The following is an 18,451-nucleotide window of genomic DNA, read 5'->3' on the forward strand; positions in this document are numbered from 1 at the left end:
AGCTTCCCCGGGGAGCTTACCAGACTGATAAAGGCTCCGATGGAGGATGTGCAGTGTTGTGTGAGGAATGGTCTATCCGACCCATTCGGATCCGGCAGGGGACTTAGACATGATAACTGTCTTTCTTGCCTGCTGCTCAATATGCGCTAGAAGGTGTTGTTAGACGATCGGGCATAAACACGCGGGAAACGATTTTCGTTAAACCCGGTGGACACTATTGGCAGAACATTTGAGGCGGTGGCAGATCAGTACTAGTATCAGACTAAAATGTGAAGCAGAGAAGATTGGACTGAAGATAAATACGTCTAAAACGAAGTACATGTTAGCTGGTGGTGCTGAGCGCGATAGGGTACGCCTTGGTAGTGTTGTGATAATCGACGGTGATGAGTTTAAGGTAGTCGACGAGTTCGTGTAAGTTGGGTCAATGGTGACTGAGAACAACGATACCAACCGTGAGATTAGAAGTCGAATTATCAGCGGGAGTCGTGCCTACTATGGGCTCCACAAAAAATTACGGTCGAAACGTCTAAGTTCCCGCGTAAAGTGCACGTTGTACAAAACGCTTATTATACCGGTTGTTCTCCTCGGGCATGAGATGTGAACAATGCTTGGGGAGGACCTGCGGGTGCTCTGAGTTTTCGAACGACGGGTGCTAAGAACGAAGTATGCAGGAGAACGGAGTGTGGAGACAGAGAATAATCCATGAGCTGGCGCAACTCTACGGAAAACCCAGTATTTAAAAAGTGGCCAAATCTGGACGGATATGTTGGGTAGGGCACGTGGTGAGAACAACGGACAATTACCCTGCAAAATTGATTCTCACTGCGAATTCGGTTGGTACGAGGCGAAGAGGAGCGCAAAGAGCAAGGTGGTTAGACCTGGTGGAGCATGATTTGGCAAGTACGGAGTGTCCGCATAATTGGAGGCGGGCAGCCGTGGACCGATCAATTTTGCGGAATTATGTTGTGCAGGTCATGTCTTAGAACGTACGGCCATTTAAGTAAGCTATTGCTTGCTATACTGCCTATAATCGCATATCAGTCCCATCTGGAAAATCATCGAGTTGAGAGAACAGCGCTAGAAGATATTTTTCTTGTTTTGGATATTTCACCTGTTTGGGGTGGGTTATTCTTATATTTTTGACATGATGTAATGAAATAGACCTTAATAATAACTTCTTCATTCAAGAATTTCCTTTTTCATGGAAAATACAATAAAAATAAGGAAGAGACTGATATGCGATTATTTTAGCCGTCGAATAGCAAAATAATCGCATACCAGTCTTACTTTCAACCACTCGGTGTAGGAATAGTCATTTTTTTCTCAAGTATTTTGAATAAGCAGACGTTCAGGGCCGCAGATAACTTCCAAATATGCTGCACAGAGAATGGCGGAGACAACCATCCATTACTTACCCCGACTTTAAGGTCTTCGTCGTCGCAACTAAATAAATAGGGGACTTAGACATGATAACTGTCTTTCTTGCCTGCTGCTCAATATGCGCTAGAAGGTGTTGTGAGACGATCGGGCATAAACACGCGGAAGCGATTTTCGTTGAACCCGGTCAATTAGCTGATTTGCGGATGACGTGGACACTATTGGCAGAACATTTGAGGCGGTGGCAGATCAGTACTAGTATCAGACTGGATAAACTACTGAATAATTTCTTTTCCTACGTCTTCAGTGTACGAATTGCGAGCTGAATAGAATTATTCCGGATTAGCCCGTGCATTTGGATATTGGAAAAGTAGTATTGAGAAAGGAAAGTTACCAATTCCATCACAACAGTGACTTGACGGAAGACGACGGCGATGAAAAGAGGTACAAGCTGTTTTTAGCTAAGCAACTGAAAGAGTTTTCTTCTGAGTTCTGACAATTTCAACTTGAATGATCATTTGAAGTGAGCAGATCATCCACAGGAAATAAACTGCTTACAGAAAGTATCCCTCTGATTGAAACCAATAACTTTTCAGGAACGAACCCTCTGAAAAAGCTGCAGTTTCAGTTTCTATTTAAAATTACTTTTGTGTGGAATTTATTTAAAACAACCTTGCATTTAGTAATTATTTGATGATTTTTAACAACAAAAAGCCTGAAAAATAGCACCAAATATTTGTTATATGGATTGAAGAAAAAAATATGGCCATACTCAGGAAAAACATTAGGTGGGACTGATATGCGATTATTTTTAAGATGGGACAATTTTACCTCACATTTTTTTCTGACTTTTTCCAAATAAAACATACTTTTTTGTTTCCTTAATCGATAGTAAAGTAAGAAATAGATGGATTCTGATATTTAACTCAAAAACGATGAAAATCCATATGGGACTGTATGCGATTATAGGCAGTATACTGGACGATAGTAAGTCTTAGTGGTGAGTTCAACAAGCCGATCGTATCCGAAATCACTTATCTGCTACCTGCGACAACGATCGGGATAGAGTGAAACAGTGATATGGCTATACGGGGGTGTAAGTCGGAGATAAAACATATCGTGTTGGTGGAGCAACGTGTGGTTACCAATACTCCTAACATATTATTTTATTAAAATTTTGAAAACTGAAAAAGGGGCCCCACAAGATATTTGGCTCCCGGGCCCCCACAATCCTGAAACCGGCCTTGATGATAGTATCGGATCCAGTACAACTCTCAAATCATCCATTTTCTCAACCCTTCCAACCCTTCTAGAGAGCAGAAAATACCTGAATAGCAGAAATTGCTTTCAAAGATAAAAGAAACGGTTCCAAACTAATCTCCAAATGACGACCTTTGAAGACTGAAAAAAAACAAATAAAGAAAATAACCTTGAATTAGATCTATAATAGCAAAAACAACGCTTCGAAGGTCACAAAGAGCTCAACAAAGATTATATCAAATTGAGGTCAGAACAACGAAAAGTGCTTTTGAAGGTCAAAAAGACAAAATGGTCCTAAATCAAGCTTGAGATAGTTGGAAATTACGTTTGGAGACATGAAAAAGTAGAAAATTATCCTAATTCGAGTTCAGAATAACCGTTACTAGCACTCAGAAACGGCTTAAATATGACCCCAAAATGAGCTTAGAATACTGGAAAAACAGCTTCTAAAAACTAAAATGGCCACAAAAATTGATTTCAAAAAACAGAATAATTTAAAATTTGTAGCACAGTAAAAATATGTGCGTTATCAGGACGATACGTGTATCAAAGTTTCCATTTTATTTTCTTTTTTTGAAAATCATGAATGCAACTTTGGGTGATCGGACATATTTAAAATATTTTATTTGAATTGAAAAAATTTCTCATTTTTTTGCGATTTGGTCAAGAAATTGTAGTTATCGTAAATTTTTAAACTTACTCAAAAGACGAGACCCAAAGTAGTCATTAAAAAATTTGACGAACTCGAGGTGACTGGAAAGTGCGAGGCAGAAGTTGTACCGGACTGTTACACGAAACTAAATCGAGAGGTAAACAACATTCTAGGAAGATTTACGAGGATTTGTTCATGATGTACGATTGTACGACCTCTAACACTCGTCGTTACGATTCGTTCGTCGTTTTTGTTGAGTCCATGGTTGAAGCCGCTGGTCCGAATGATACGGTCGTCGTTTGTGGGGATTTCAACCTGCCAAACTTGAACTGGAATGAGCGTATGCAAGAAAGAACGAATTCGTTTCTCTTACCTGATCGAATTACTTCTCAGAGTGAAGCTGCCATTGTTGATGGTTTGCTGTCAGCTGGACTGATGCAAATTTGCGATTTGCCGAACGCAAACAGCACCTACTTGGATCTTGTATTCACCACCGATACCGAGTCTTGTCAAATTGTTGTGACTGATCCGGTAATAGCGAACGAGATTCACCACTACGCAATGCAATTGACAATAAACACTGCTGCGCTACGCGAACTGGAAGTTGGGATGTCCAAAAAGCACCTGAACCTTGAATTATTGGACACGGCGTCCGTGAAAGCAGCATTAACGGACGTTACGTGGAGTATTATTTTCATCTCTCAAGACGATTTTGAACGTGAAAAAGATCATTATCAACAGTATGCGGCATCGATGTTAGAATTTCTAAACTCTTTCGATGTCTTGAATTGTGGACTTGAATATTCAGCGATCATTAGCAACTGCCTAGACTTCAACGTCTTGTCGTTTTACTTTGTTATCTTGACTATTTTCGCAAGGTTTGCCCCCTTGACTAAGGAACGCTCGAATGGGGAAAATCCGTACCCGGAATGGTTTTCGCCGATAGTAATTCAAGTTCTTAAAGACAAACGGAGAGCTCTGAAAAGAATGCATCGAAACCGAACCATAGAGAATGTCGCAGCCTACAAAGAACTTCTTCGGATCTTCAAAGTGTTGCACAGAGAAGCCTATCAAGTTTACATCGATGGAATACAGAATGGAGTGAAGGAAAACCCTAAATCGTTCTGGAAATTTGTAAATAGCAGGCGTAGAGTCAACGGAATACCGGAAGTGATGAGGTATGGAAATCGATTTTCACACAACGGACAGGAAACCGCCGAACTTTTCGCTGAATATTTAAAAAATGTTTATCGAATTGACAACAACGAGGAAGTGAACAATCCAGTTGAACATGCCACCGATCTGCTGGAGTTACGTCGTGAAGAAATAAGACAAGCGCTGTCTGAGCTGGATTCTGGTAAGTCAGCAGGACCGGACAGACTTCCAGCGAAGTTGGTTAAGGAATTCAAGGATGAACTCGTTGAACCTCTTTCTTTTCTTTTCAACTTCTCGTTGTCATCCGGTCATTTTCCACCTCTTTGGAAGATCTCTCATATAACCCCAATTCATAAAAAAGGCTCTCGTTCGAATGCGGAGAACTACAGGGGGGTAGCGATTCAGTCCGCGGTTCCTAAGTTATTCGAACGATTAGTCTACTCACATCTCTACGAACGCATCCGAGAGCGCGTTTCAACTGCACAACACGGATTCTTGAAAGGAAAATCGGTTGTGACGAATCTTTGTGAATTCTCCTCTATGGTCACAGATTATATGTCTAAAGGGTATCAAGTCGACTGTGTATATACGGACATGAGCAAGGCCTTTGATGTGGTTGGAATAGATAGCATTTTACGAGCCGCAGCCCATTTTAATATTAATGGGAAGTTGTTGGCATGGATTAAGACATACCTTAAAGACAGAATGCAATATGTCAAAATATTCAACAAAACATCCAGTACCTTTGGTGTTCAGTCAGGTGTCCCACAAGGTAGCCATCTAGGTCCGTTGTTATTTGTAATGGTTATGAATGAATTGCCAACCTTCATGAGCCGAGCAATAGTACTAATTTACGCAGATGATGTGAAAATTTTCCTACCGATTAAAATCGCCGAAGATTGCGATTTGCTTCAAGAGGATCTGAATAGTTTTACGAGATTCGTTGATGAAAATGGACTGAGTATAAATGCGAGTAAATGCTCTGTCATAACGTACACCAGGAGAGTTCGTCCGATATTATTTGACTATATGCTAGGACCTTCCATTTTACAACGCGTACGGAATGTTCGAGACCTGGGCGTGACAATGGATCAGTCTCTCACATTCAACGATCATATCGATAGAGTAGTGAAGGAATCGATGCAACTTTTTGCTCTCACACGACGATTTGGACGGGAATTTACGGACCCTCATGCAATTCTTGCAATTTACGGCAGTCTTGTCAGAACAAAACTGGATTTCGCGAGTGTGGTTTGGCGACCAAAGTATGGCATGCAAAAACAACGACTTGAATCAGTTCAGCGTAAATTCGTGAAATTCGCTTTAAAACACCTTGGATGGAATGACGAACTACCCGAATACGAAAACCTTTGCTGTCTAGTAGATTTTGAAACAATCAGTAGCAGACATTAGATCGCAGATATTGTGTTTTTTGCAACATACTCAGTGGACGGATTGAAAGCTCTTACCTGTTGGACCGACTTAATTTCAACGAAAGCCCGGTTTCTCTTCGTCGTCGGAGGGTCTTTGATCCTCCATTGAGAACGAGGAACTACACACAACACGAACCCACCAGCAGATTTATGAACGAGCTCAATGAACTGCAGGACGTAATCTCTGTAAATATGACTCCAGAAGTAATTCGAAGAAGACTCAAATTATACTTAAGAAATCAGCAATATACTTAAACGCAAACACGTATTGTATCTAGATTTAAGAGGGGTAACGGGCTAACAGCCTATGTCCAATAAACAATTACAATTGCGTGTCGTCATGGTTGATGGTCGATCGATCTGCAAGCGAAAAGAAAATGAAATTAGATAACTGAAGATGAACTGTACGACCGAGAAAAGGGATATGGTAAGAAGTGATATAAAACCTAGTTCTGTGCACTCGAGAGATTGAGAAATGAAAAATTGAACCGCATAGTTTTACGTTCTTCTCTCTTTATTTTTCAACCTTCATTATTACGAATTTAAATAAATAATAATATGACTTGGCTTATAGTCAAACAAAGAATTGTTGAACTTTATTCACATTTTCATTTATCTCTTCAATAGGTTAACAAGATTCACCCACCCTATCGTACCCCTACCAATTGGAATACTTCCCGCCGTCAGGTTCGTCGCCGTCGATTGAGTTAAAACCGGTTGAAATCACCAACGCGAAAGCTCCACCATTCGCGGGTGACAAAGTTCCCATGCTAGCGCATCTCGCATCTACTCGATCCAGCACACGAACCATTTGCCCACTAGTCGCACCGATTCGGGTCTAGTTCCACTGCATCCCGCACTACACTGCTGAAGGACCCTCACTCAACTGCTTTCTTGTGTGGTTTCTTCAGCATAAAGCTACCACCCATCGAACCGATTCGCTCAGTTTACCTGAAGAACTCGCCGAAGATCGTTCGTTTCGACCAGCTTCAACCGTGTATTGCCGGACGGCTCCATTGCAGAGCGCGTGTGGTTCACCGTGGTGTGAGTGTCAAGTGTGGAGGTACTCCTGCCAGCCAGCAGCAATAAAACTCCGTTTTCGTTCGAGAGTTGGAACGGTTTTCCGACGCAAATTTTGACACTTTCCCGACGATTGTATAAACTTGCGATGGCTCCGGGTGCTATCGTGGCTGGAAAACTCATCGATGTCGCCTGAACGGTACTAATCGATCCGCTCGAAGCAGTCGAAAATTGTGTTTCGGGAAAAAATGTGGAATGTGTGTTATTATCTCTCTCACTCTGACTTTGATGGTTCCACGGAGTGTTACAGTGCCGTGATAGGGTGGTGGTAGTGTTTTGACCGTTTTCTGAGTGCCCAGTGCCCGTGCGGACAACCTGTCAGAGGCGAAGCGGTGTGAGTGTAAGGTCCCAATTTGGGGGTAAATTGTACAACTTGCTTGTACTAGTATGGGGAACTTCACCGGAGTGGAGGAGATCGCGATCGCCAGGTTTAATTTTGCTACTGATAGTAAACTTATAGCTCAGAGCTAGGACTTTTCTTAAAAATTTGAAGGTGGAAAAAACTGTAGTAAACAACTGATTTTTAATTGATTCATGTGGTAAACGAAAGAGGTTATCAGTACGGGAAGCAGCTAAAAGTGTCATGAGAGATCTCCCGGTGACAGTGTAAGAGTGCGGTCGGTAGGAATTTCCTCGCACACTATCAAGAAGCGAGTTGAGCTGCCAAGTGCTGCTATCAAACAGAGTTCCCCTCCCCGTGAGAGGGAGAGACCCACAGGTGTGTTTATTTTTGCTCCCGTTTTTTTTAACTGCGTTGTTGAGGTTCTGTCAAACGGTGAAGATTGACAGAGAGCAGCAGCAGCAGTGAAGAAGGGCCCCGTTGATAATGACCAGTCGCGGTTGAAGTAGAACGAATGACCCTCTGCGATCAAGGACCGCAGGCACGAAGAAGCGGTTGTGTGAGCGTGCGGGCTTGTGCGCAATTCGAGAAAGTGACGAAGAAAATTTGCGTGAGGAATGTGTCAGTCTGGGGGACGCACCGATGGACCGATGGAGCTACGGAAGGAAGCAGCAACAACGCAGCCTCGGCGGTTATCAGCGCCACTGTCAGAGCACTGCGGCTCGTGTGTGTGCGTGTCGGTTTGAGCCCTCGAGGAGTGGGCTGTGTGTTGTTTTTTAATGATTCCTGATTAGCGTACTCATTTACCGATGCTGCGTTTGTTTTGACCTGCATGAAGCGGTAAGTAATGCATTTTTTTTTATCAATGATAAACAGATAACTATATGTAACGTGTCACATTAGGACTCATTTTGAAACTCGTAACGATTCGCTGAATGCAAATTTGTGTTTCGTAGTTTGTAGTTTAGTTTGATTTCAAGAAATTTGAGTGACAACTTCTTGTTTCCAATGGCTTTACGATGTACTTTTGAAACATAACCAAAAACTGGTTATTCAATATAAAAAGACACTAAACGTATTTTTATTAATATTTCACTTCACAAGTTTTATGAAAAAAGTCTAATGAGTAAATTTTCGATAAAAACATCAGATATTCTAACACATTGTGGGTTATCAGGGAAAGAAAATTATACATAAGAAAAGAAATTTAGTTTCAGTTTTGCTCAAAATTTACTTACATTTTTGTTTAGTGGTTTATCATTGGTACAATTCAAAGCACAAAAATCACAATCTTCATAATCCACCGGTAATTGTAAGTATGGCACAATTTGTATGCATTTATCGGTTTATTTTGATGCTCCAAAAATTATTTGGGTGACTCTTACTCTTACTACCCCAACAAAAGTCTGACGCACGACATAAGCTTTGAGTGCAAACAATATATGCTACATACAAATGGTCGCATTCAAAATATTGATTGATTTATTTCGTTTCGAGTTACTCGGAGCGAAATGTGTAATGTCATGTCAGTATGTCACACTCCAGGTATGCTAGTTATTTGCTGCATGCAGGCTTGTTATTATCCTCAATATGTGAAAAGAGCATGTGATTTTTTTATTTCGTCAATCAGAAGTAAACAATATTCTTATACAATGTTTACTCACAAGCTTTTTTTTTATTCAATAAGCGGTGCGATTTCGTATTGAGCTGAAAAGTGCTTCAGCTCATGCCGAGACATTGTAATGTCAATGGTTTCGCAGTATTGATTGTAAGTGGCCATCATGCGATACAAAGGTCCGAATTTTGCATAATTTGTGCGTTAATCAGAGAGGCTTTTTCATGTCTTCAGCTTCATTGGATGAATAATTTCCGAGGAAATATCAACGTGAAGAATTTCTGTCACTTTTATTGTATGATAACTAAATTAGCTTGATTCTACCGACTATGGAAAAGGTTCTCAAAATGAAACCGAAGTCTCTAACTAATTTCAAGCTGTCGGAGGAATGTTGGTTCCAACGCAAGGCGACCTCGGCTTCTCAGCAAAAGCTGTGTTGAATGAAAACAAGTCGATCAGTCGGAGAAGCATATTTTGCAGTTCTGTAAAGTTATTACAGGCATATTTTAAACAACAATAAATGAAAATATTCGAACAATATTCTCTTGCGTTACTAAAGCAAAGCAAAGCCTCGGTGCTACATTCCCAATGAGAACTCGACCTGCTGTTCATTTATATGCACAGACTTCGCAGCCAACTGTTGATTGTACAGGACTGTATTGCGAGGCCAGCGCTAGTATTTTGTAATCAGGCTGAACTATCTTAGAATTTTATGATCGTTGATGCTTTGATGATTTTTCGAAAAATTCTTGTTGAATTATTAGCAGCATAAAGAAAAACCGGGTTTACCGATATTTTAGAATTGGTGATTAGGCGTCATCCATAAACTACGTAACGCAAAAAACAATTTTTTTTGGACCCCCACCCCTTCCTATGTAACAAAAATAACGCCAACACCAACCCCCCATAAAAATTTCCAAACGCTGTAGAAGAATTTGCCTGCTCGTTTCTGGAAAGTCAAGGGTACCCCCTCTCCCTCCTATGCGCGCTACGTAATTAGTGGATGCCGCCTTAGTTACACGCCGATACACGTCTAGGGCATCCAGTCAAAACACTTAATTCTGCATTACTGTCTACAACTATTTCTTCATTACTGTTTTTACTGGTAATGTGACCATACAATACTGCAGTATTCCAGTATCGATTTTACATAGGCTATACAGGGTATTAGAAAGCTCACTTAAAATCCTTCAATGGGTGATAGGGGACCCTATTTGATGAAAAAACAGTTGTATGCAAAGCCACGACCGCCAGGTTGACGTAGAACCGTGGAATGGGGTGAAATTGATCACCTGAAAATTCTTGATACAAAATACTATTCAAAAGATATTGCTCTAAGCAATGCTAACGTGTCCTTCAACGCAACTTTTGCATGATTCACATACCTGTCAAAGTTAACCCTTGCATGCCCAACAACATAACATATCTTCGAAAAATTCTTCTAACTCAGTCAAAACTCAATCAAATTTGATCAAACAAGTTTCCAAATAACAATAAAAAAGTATTGAATTTACTGAAAGTAATCTTAGTTGAGGGATAATTACGTTAAATTTGGAGAAGTGAGTAAAGTTTAATAAAAACTCAAAAAATGTAATTTTCAACAATGATCATTCCATACCATTAAAGAAATACTGATGAATTCGCAAGAAACCACAAAGATTTCAATTTCAGAGCTAGTTTTTGAGCTTTTGCAACAAACCGAATTGAAATCGATCTAACGACGATCAAATAAAAGAAAATTAAGCAACAAGCAGCTCGTGAACCTAAATAAACAAATTTTAACCTGAAATATCGTTATTTTCGTTTCCAAACTAGCTGTAAATGATATTTTCCAGTACAGAAATCATCATTAATCTTTAGCATATCGAAAAAAAGCACATTGCCAAAAGAATGTGTGGATTTCATTGGTGATCAATTTCACCCCAATTTACCTTATAGTACCTTATAGAATTATCGAATTTATGTCATGAAGTAGACGATAGAAATTTCACCAATAGCCATAGAGGTTTACTGGAGCACATACCAGTACTTGTTTTAAAATTATACTATTTCGGGAAAAATGTATATGAAGCTAGTTAATTGGAAATTGTTATAAAAATTGGCCAATTTCACCCCATTCCATGGAACTACATAAAGTTGTTTATTACATAATTTTTAAAATTTTACTTTTAGTTAGTAGAGTGCAAAACGAGAATAAATTGAATCTTCAACAATTTGTTTTCTGTCCTTATAAGGACAATTCAGTACGTTTTGAGGCATGGAGGGGAAGTAAAATTAATATCTTTTCTACCATTTAAAGGTGTAATTAGTTTAAGAGAAAATATTAACTCTTCAACTAGATATGAAGATGCTGATCACATATTTGCATTATCATTGACAGTGCGAATAGGTAAATAGGAATGAAGGTATTCCTTGTGATAGAAAATACAGTGAAAAGCTGTTTTAAAACTCAATACTCATGTACTTTGAACGCCAGCTTTCCAGAACGTTGGTGTGTTGTCAAAATGGGGCAACTTTTAATTGGACGCATTTACTACTGCCCGCTATCGCACAGAGACAACATTTCACTAAAGGAAGTGCCACTGCATTAGCTGGCCCTGCTACTATCGATGCTGACACCAGCTGTAACTGCTGCACTATCCGTTGCCATGTCACAGCTGTGGCCGCTATCCGCTGCCATTGGTATCCGCTGTATTGCTCCTGCTGCTGCTGCTAAGGGAGGACTGCTATTGTCGCTGTCTAGAACTAATATGAGCAGTTTCGGCTGAAACAGGCTCTTATGTAGGCCGAATAGCACATTTCAAATTACTAGGTCGAAAATTCTGTCAAATGTGCTTGGGGAGCGATCATATAACGGCCAATCAGAAGTCGAATTTTCCGTTTTGGAAAGACTTGACAATTTTCAATAGTACAATAGTTCGAATAACAAAATTAAAATTTTCTGCATTTGGAAAGATTTTTAGTTGAATTTCCAATCTATTGCTGCAAGAACGAAGGAAATCCATCGAAAATTAACCGATTTATAAGCATTTGAAATTGAACACATTTTTAATTTTTTCCGTTTTTTTAGATTTTCATTTTACATCCCTATGCTGCCGGTACTCGCATAACTGTCCCATACTGATTTTGTTCACTTTTGAGTTATCATCGGGAATCGACTTAATTGTTATCATATTTTCTGGAAAAAAATTAAAATTGATACTTTTGTATGGAAAAACATGGAAAAAATACCAAGTTGTTTTTGTCCCATATTGAAAGTACCCGCATTACAGTCCTACTGCATAGTGGTACAAACTGCAAACATATAATTTTGCTCCAGATTAGTGTATATCGGATTATTTTAGGTTATGGGACAAAATATGCGAGTACTTTTAAATGTACCCGCATATTTTGTCCCTTTTTTTCTTTTTTCCAAGTTATATAACGTAAAACCAATTCCATCCATGGTTTTTTCTTCTCAACGATAAACTTGTGCCATGGAACTGTTATGGTCATTGGTTCTGGATGGAATTGCTGGAAATCCGAAAATTCACGGATAATATTAAATTGCCGTTTTCTCAACATGTTGTTTTTCATTATGAGACAGTTATACGGGTACCGGCAGTATGTAGCCGAGTATGTGGCCGAACCCCCTTTTTTTGGAGCACTAAACTGCAATTTTCTCTCTGAAATGAGTGATAAACATGAGTTTTATTGTTGACCAAAATAAACATTGAAGTCTACTCTACAAGTAGGTAGTCTTTGACACCAAGCATCTAATTTTTTTAGTTTAGTTGTTATTTCACTTTAAAAGCAATAAGCTGCGCCTTTTTTTAGTGTTGTAAGATTGGCAAACATAACCGAAAATTGAAAATAGGGAATAACACTGCAGTAGTTAAATTTTGGCCATATGCGTAGAAGAATTTTTTTTTATCAAATAGGGTCCTCTATCACCCCTTAGAGGATTTTAAGTGAGCTCCTAACACGCTGTATGTAATGTTTTGATGGTATACAGATCCTGAAGGTTGTAACAAAAGCGCTTTATAAAGCCTAGCATGTTATTAGCTTTGTGGATTATTGTGTTGTAATGGTCAATGAAGGTTAATTTGGAGTCTAAGACAACTCTTAAGTCCCTAAATCTCTCATAATTTGCTACAGTCTGATTTCCTAATGATATTGTAATGTTTGGTGTTGTTCTTTTTTGACAGAATGATATTAGGTTGCATTTTGTACATTTAGCTCTAGTAAGCTTTTTGTATACCATGCCACTCAGTGGTTTAAAAGTCCATTTTGACGCGCTTATTGATAACTCCACGTACGTTGGATATAAAATTATGATATCTTCAGCAAAATTGATAGGTATGACCCCCTGAATACTTTGGTCCTATGAGATTTGTGTTTAAACTCTCTAAAAGGGAGATGCAAAATCTACTTTTTTGTTCCATCGTGATACAGGGTTGATGTCTTTGGTGAAGTTAAAGGTAAAATCCAATGACCAATGACCAACTTTGCCGAAGACACGAAATTCGTATCTCTTACTCAAATTGACTCAGAGAGTTTTTGTTAAAAAAAAGGCCTGTCAAAACACATTTTTCAATGAAACATATTGTTTTCTATTTTCTAGGCCTTCACTATGTTCTACAAAGTTGTTAGTAGCATCAATATACACAATTGTCTGAAAGATACTACATTCGTATTGTTTCGAAAACTATGAGTTATGGACTATTTTTTATTTATTTTTTGCCCTATTTCAAATCTCTGTACCTTTCTTAGGAGCAGTTAGTAGATGCCAATTCGGTAGTCAGAATATGAAAGTATAACAATAGCACTTTCGAACGCTGGTCGTTTCGCTAGTCCACGACTTCCTGCTGTTGAGTTGCGTTCATAACAAAAAACCTCGTTGTTATGCTCTATATTGATTTAACCACGTAAAATACTAATATTGTAAACTAAGATACCACGCAAAAAGTTCATATCTATGGTAACCATCCCGCAAAGCATGGTTTAAGTATTTCAGAACATGTGAATTGGATATGCTAATTTTTAGTTCACCTCGGAAGTTCCCAATCAAAAACAATGAATGTGGTATTAAATAATAGGATTCAAGCCACTTCAAGCCCATTTTTGCAATTTAAAGAGTAGCATTAGCATGTCTATGTGATCAAATGCCTTGCCAAAAGTCTTCGGACTGTTCCGACCATGATGCATTCTCTTATTTCAGATTTCACTGCGGTGTTTTTTGCAATCTTCTCAGATACAAACGAATCGATTCCCTCTTCAAGCAAGTGCGTCGCTTTGCTCACCAGTGTGAGAGCAGTTGTTTTCGTAGTATTCTTCTACATGCTGAGGAGAAACGACACAATGTATTTTTCCGAGGTTTCTGAGAATCGGTTGATATATCGGTTTTTGGCAGCACTTTGAATGTTGTTGTGTAAGACGATTTCGCTGATTTTTATATTCGAAAATCACCATTTTAATCTGAACTTCAAGCTCCTGTAACTCTCTCAATTTTAATCCAATTTAAGATCAACAAGTTTCATTTTGAAGCGAATTTATGTCATTTTTCGCGGAAAATACGACCAGTTTTTGAGTCAAACTCAAAACAAAATGCCCAAATAACGGGTATTTTAGAGCTCATGTGTATCGAACAGTATTTACTTTTTGAATTTTCTAGTCCCGGTTTGCACATCGTTGCTCCAAGGGCTGAATAATGCTTAATCCCAAATTCGTAAAACGGGAAAAATATAACGAAACCACTTTGACGTACGATCTCTTTTTTTTTTGTTGAATAGCCTATTAATTACTCTTAATTTTCCATTAAAAAATCCTAAATCTGTCACACGGCTTAAAAGTTTCAAATTTTTTTAAAAAAGATTGCCTATCTTTGGAAAACCCTAATACACAAAGGAGCACCCTAAGGACCAAACAAAAAAGGACGGGTCTAAAGTTTTCGAGAAAGAACAAGTATACCAATGTTGAGCATGAGAGAAATATGTTAATATGAAAGGTCTAACGGCATTTCAGGTGAATAAAATTTTCTGACATCAGAAGTTAGTTCAGCACCCCAAAATTGGCTTGCTTAGTCTTTTTCAATTATTTTAGAAAGACCGTTCATTCGCGAATGTTATGAATATAGTTGGTTGAAATATTGTGTTTGGAACAGAACAGATTTCCTTAGGGTGTCTATCTTGCCCGTTGTTCCCCTACACGCTCATCTCAGCTTTCACAAAATGTACCCCAGTACAGGGAAGATAGATTTAGTTCTACGTCAAAACAAGTTAACCATTATTATCAATCATGTTTGATTCAGTTTTTGAAGTAGAATACTTCTCTCAGGAAGCTCGGCTACATAGGGATGTGAAATGAAAATCTAAAACCGAAAAAAGTGAAAAATATGTCCAATTTCAAATGCTAATAAGTCGGTTAGTATTCGATGGATATCCTTCGTTCTTGCAGCAATAGATTGGAAAATCTTCTAAGATTCTTCCCAAAATAAGACAATTGTAATTTTATTATCCACACTATTGTACTATTGAAAATAGTCAAGCCTTGTCAAAACGAAAAATTCGACCTCTGATTGGTCGTTATATGATTGCTTTCCAAGCACGGTCGACAGAATAATATACCTTGCAATTGAAAACATGCTATTTGGCCTATATTCTAGACAGCGACAACAGCAGTCGTCCTTCCTTAGCAGCAGCACTAGCCCTGTGGTTGGTCACCACATCTCAGAAGCAGCGCGGTTTTTCTTAGCGTGTGTCGTTAGACTGCCATTATTCCCCTCGTGTTGGGGCAGCATGAAGATTGCCATCAGGAAACCCAATTTTGGAAATCAAAATGCCTTTTTCAAGGCAAATAAACAAGTCATTGCAAGTTAATAATTTTTGACAACGCAAGCAAGCATTCTGTGTTGGATCCTAGCAATTTAAATCTGTCGCGCCCGGCTAATTCACTGAATGTGAAATAGCTTCCACAGTGCATGTTGTCCGTATATCTTAATTCCCCCACTGTTAGGGCAGCTCAAAGGTTGCCGGTTTTGAACCGCAAAATGCCTTTTTTAGGGCAAATAAACGAACAATTGAAGGTTAATAATTTTCTGGCATCAACACAAGCGGACATTCTGTGCGGGATGCAATCAAATTCTGTTGTGGTTGTCTAATTTTTACTTTATTTAGTAAACCCCCCACTGTAGGGGCAGCGCAAAGGCTGCGATCAGCATAACCGACTTTGAAAAAAAAACTGCCCTGTGAGACCGCATTCACAAAGACAGTAAGTTCGACTATGCAGAGCTAATATGAAGTCGATTCAATCAATTAGCATCAACAGAATTTTGTCGTCTCCCAGCTGCCAAGTTGCAACGTGATGCAACACGCAACAGCGAGCAAACGAAATCGCTTGATGTTACAAACCGCAATAAGATACAAGTTAAAACCGTTGCGTGTGTGAGAGCAAGAGCACCATCGGTGTTTATTCGCTGGATACAAAAGTCAAATGCGAATTGTGGAATAATTTGTCCGAAGAACATTAGGGAATGGAACAACTGAACTGAAAGGCGTGGCCTATTTCGTAACACCCTTCGACTATAAAAGAGTGTTTCTGGGAAAACTAGCTACATTCATTAGTCGGAAGGTGAGCTGGATGGACCGTCCGGGTTGCGCCTGTGGCTGCCTTCAAATTAAACAAATCACTTGCCCTGTGGTTGGTCACCACGTCTCAGGCCTCTGCCTGAGAACGAACGCCAACGCGAGCGATCGGGCGAGATTTTTGCCGTACATCAGCCGGCACTTCCTCTAATGGAAAAGTTGGATCATTTTGTTCAGAAGAATGAACAATTGTTCTTTTGAGGACAAATAAAACACTTAATTTGAAGAGTTAATAGTTTTGGGTACCAGTAGCAGTATGGTAACAGCCTCAGCGGTAGGTGCAGCCGGTACTTCCATGAGGCGGATGTTATAAGGAAGTAAATGGGAGCAGCACGGCGAAACAGTTCGGGTGTGCTTAGACGCGCGTCATTTTTCGTTGTTGATATTATTCCCCACATGAAACGACGCGCTTTCGTACGATAGCGGCGGTATGAGCGGTAGATGCATTTGCCAACACTTACTCCAGTAAAGCCGAGTCTAATTTTCAATGTGAAAACACCTTTCTATTGTGTTGGCCGTGCGCATTAGGCCTCTGCCAGGCTAAATGCGAAAAGCGGCGCGAACCGATTCGCCCGGCCGTAGGTTAATGTACAGCCTTAAGTAGAGCTGTGTAAAAGTATTCTACTTCAACCTTGCGGTCGTGGCTTTGCACACAACCCTCCTGTGATTTTTTTAATTACGATCAAGTTTCGAGGAGCGTTATGTAAGAATGTGTAGGTTTATATATTATATGTTTTCAGAGCTAGAACGGTTAGTTTGACGCCGTCGGCAAAGTTGTATATAATAAATAATCGTGTCTCTCTGAAAAAAAACCTTGTGAAAAAATTTGTTGAAAGCAAAAAAAAAATAGAAAAGATTGGTCGAAATTCGTGAAACGAATCACTCAAAATCGCGATGTTTATTTTTTCAAATACACATTAAAACTTCAAAAGTTTCACTCGACAACTTCATTCTTCAATTTTTTTTAAATTTAGGTAAGTTTTCAAGTTGTTATTGTCATTCAAAATTATGGTTGATATTTTTAAGAATAAACATATCTTGAAAAATATTGCATCGAATTTGATGAAATTTTCACAGCAGGTGCATCCTAAGTTGCAGTTTTATGAAAATGTATTTTTGGGAGGATTTTTTTCAATAGTTACTATTTAAACAATAAGTTGAAAAATGATGTTCTTGAGCGCTAAAAAGTCTGAAAAAAATAATAACAAGCATTTTTGACAGAATTTCGGAACTGACATTAAATTGAAACAAATTAACTGCGAAGACAAACAAAACGCTTGCAGTGCAATCAATATCACTCCAATTTTTGTTATGTTATGTTATGGAAAGAATTTTGATGTTCAAGCGAATAAAACAATTTATATTGAATGATTGAATATTGTATTTTATTATCAGCTTACAGATAACAGATTTTTACGGTGTATATATTTTTCGGGAAGACAAAATGATCGACAAAAATTATTAATAGCCCATAATGATATAACGTTGTTTTGATCACTTTCTTGAATGTTGTCTGAAATTAACCTATTGTATGTATTTTTTTAAAATTGGCACAGAACAGATATGCAACTTCGAACAAAACTCTGCAGCAAATCGGTGCCCAAGCTTTCGCATTCATTTTTTGCTGTTCCATCCTACATTGATTTTACAGTGCATCGTTCGAACAGTTCGCTCCAATAGTTTGAACATGTACCAAAAAACTATTTTTTTTTGCTTTAATGACCAGGCAAAAAGGTGATCTTGAATAGTTGAATCTATCAAAATCAAGTTAAGACAGGATCGCATTCAAGAGATCTTTAAAGTGGAAATTCAGTAACAATTCACAATCAACGTCAATGAAACAAATTAAACTAAAAATCTTTCTACCATTCAAACATTGTCTAACGAATTTTCTTGGATCGTACACCTCACGACTGC

At 38.8% G+C, this 18,451-nt stretch overlaps 1 protein-coding gene and 1 long non-coding RNA gene across 3 annotated transcripts in view; one reads left to right on the forward strand and one right to left on the reverse strand.

The window, feature by feature from the left end:
* Nucleotides 1–2,497: 2,497 nt before the first annotated feature.
* LOC129729820 (uncharacterized) lies at nt 2,498–3,838 on the reverse strand. Its single transcript, XR_008728746.1, has 3 exons — nt 3,663–3,838; nt 3,338–3,612; nt 2,498–2,778 (listed from the first exon to the last, which is right to left on the reverse strand). It is a non-coding gene; the product is annotated as an uncharacterized LOC129729820 (long non-coding RNA).
* Nucleotides 3,839–6,840: 3,002 nt separating this feature from the next.
* LOC129729821 (tetratricopeptide repeat protein 28) overlaps nt 6,841–18,451 on the forward strand; it is a 465,629-nt gene continuing 454,018 nt past the window's right edge. For both annotated transcript variants that reach the window (XM_055688659.1, XM_055688660.1), the window contains exon 1: nt 6,841–8,137. The gene's annotated coding sequence lies outside the window, so the exon portion shown is untranslated. The remainder of the gene's footprint in view (nt 8,138–18,451) is intronic.

This window comes from Wyeomyia smithii, chromosome 3, assembly GCF_029784165.1.
Source record: "Wyeomyia smithii strain HCP4-BCI-WySm-NY-G18 chromosome 3, ASM2978416v1, whole genome shotgun sequence".
NCBI classification, from domain to species: domain Eukaryota; kingdom Metazoa; phylum Arthropoda; class Insecta; order Diptera; family Culicidae; genus Wyeomyia; species Wyeomyia smithii.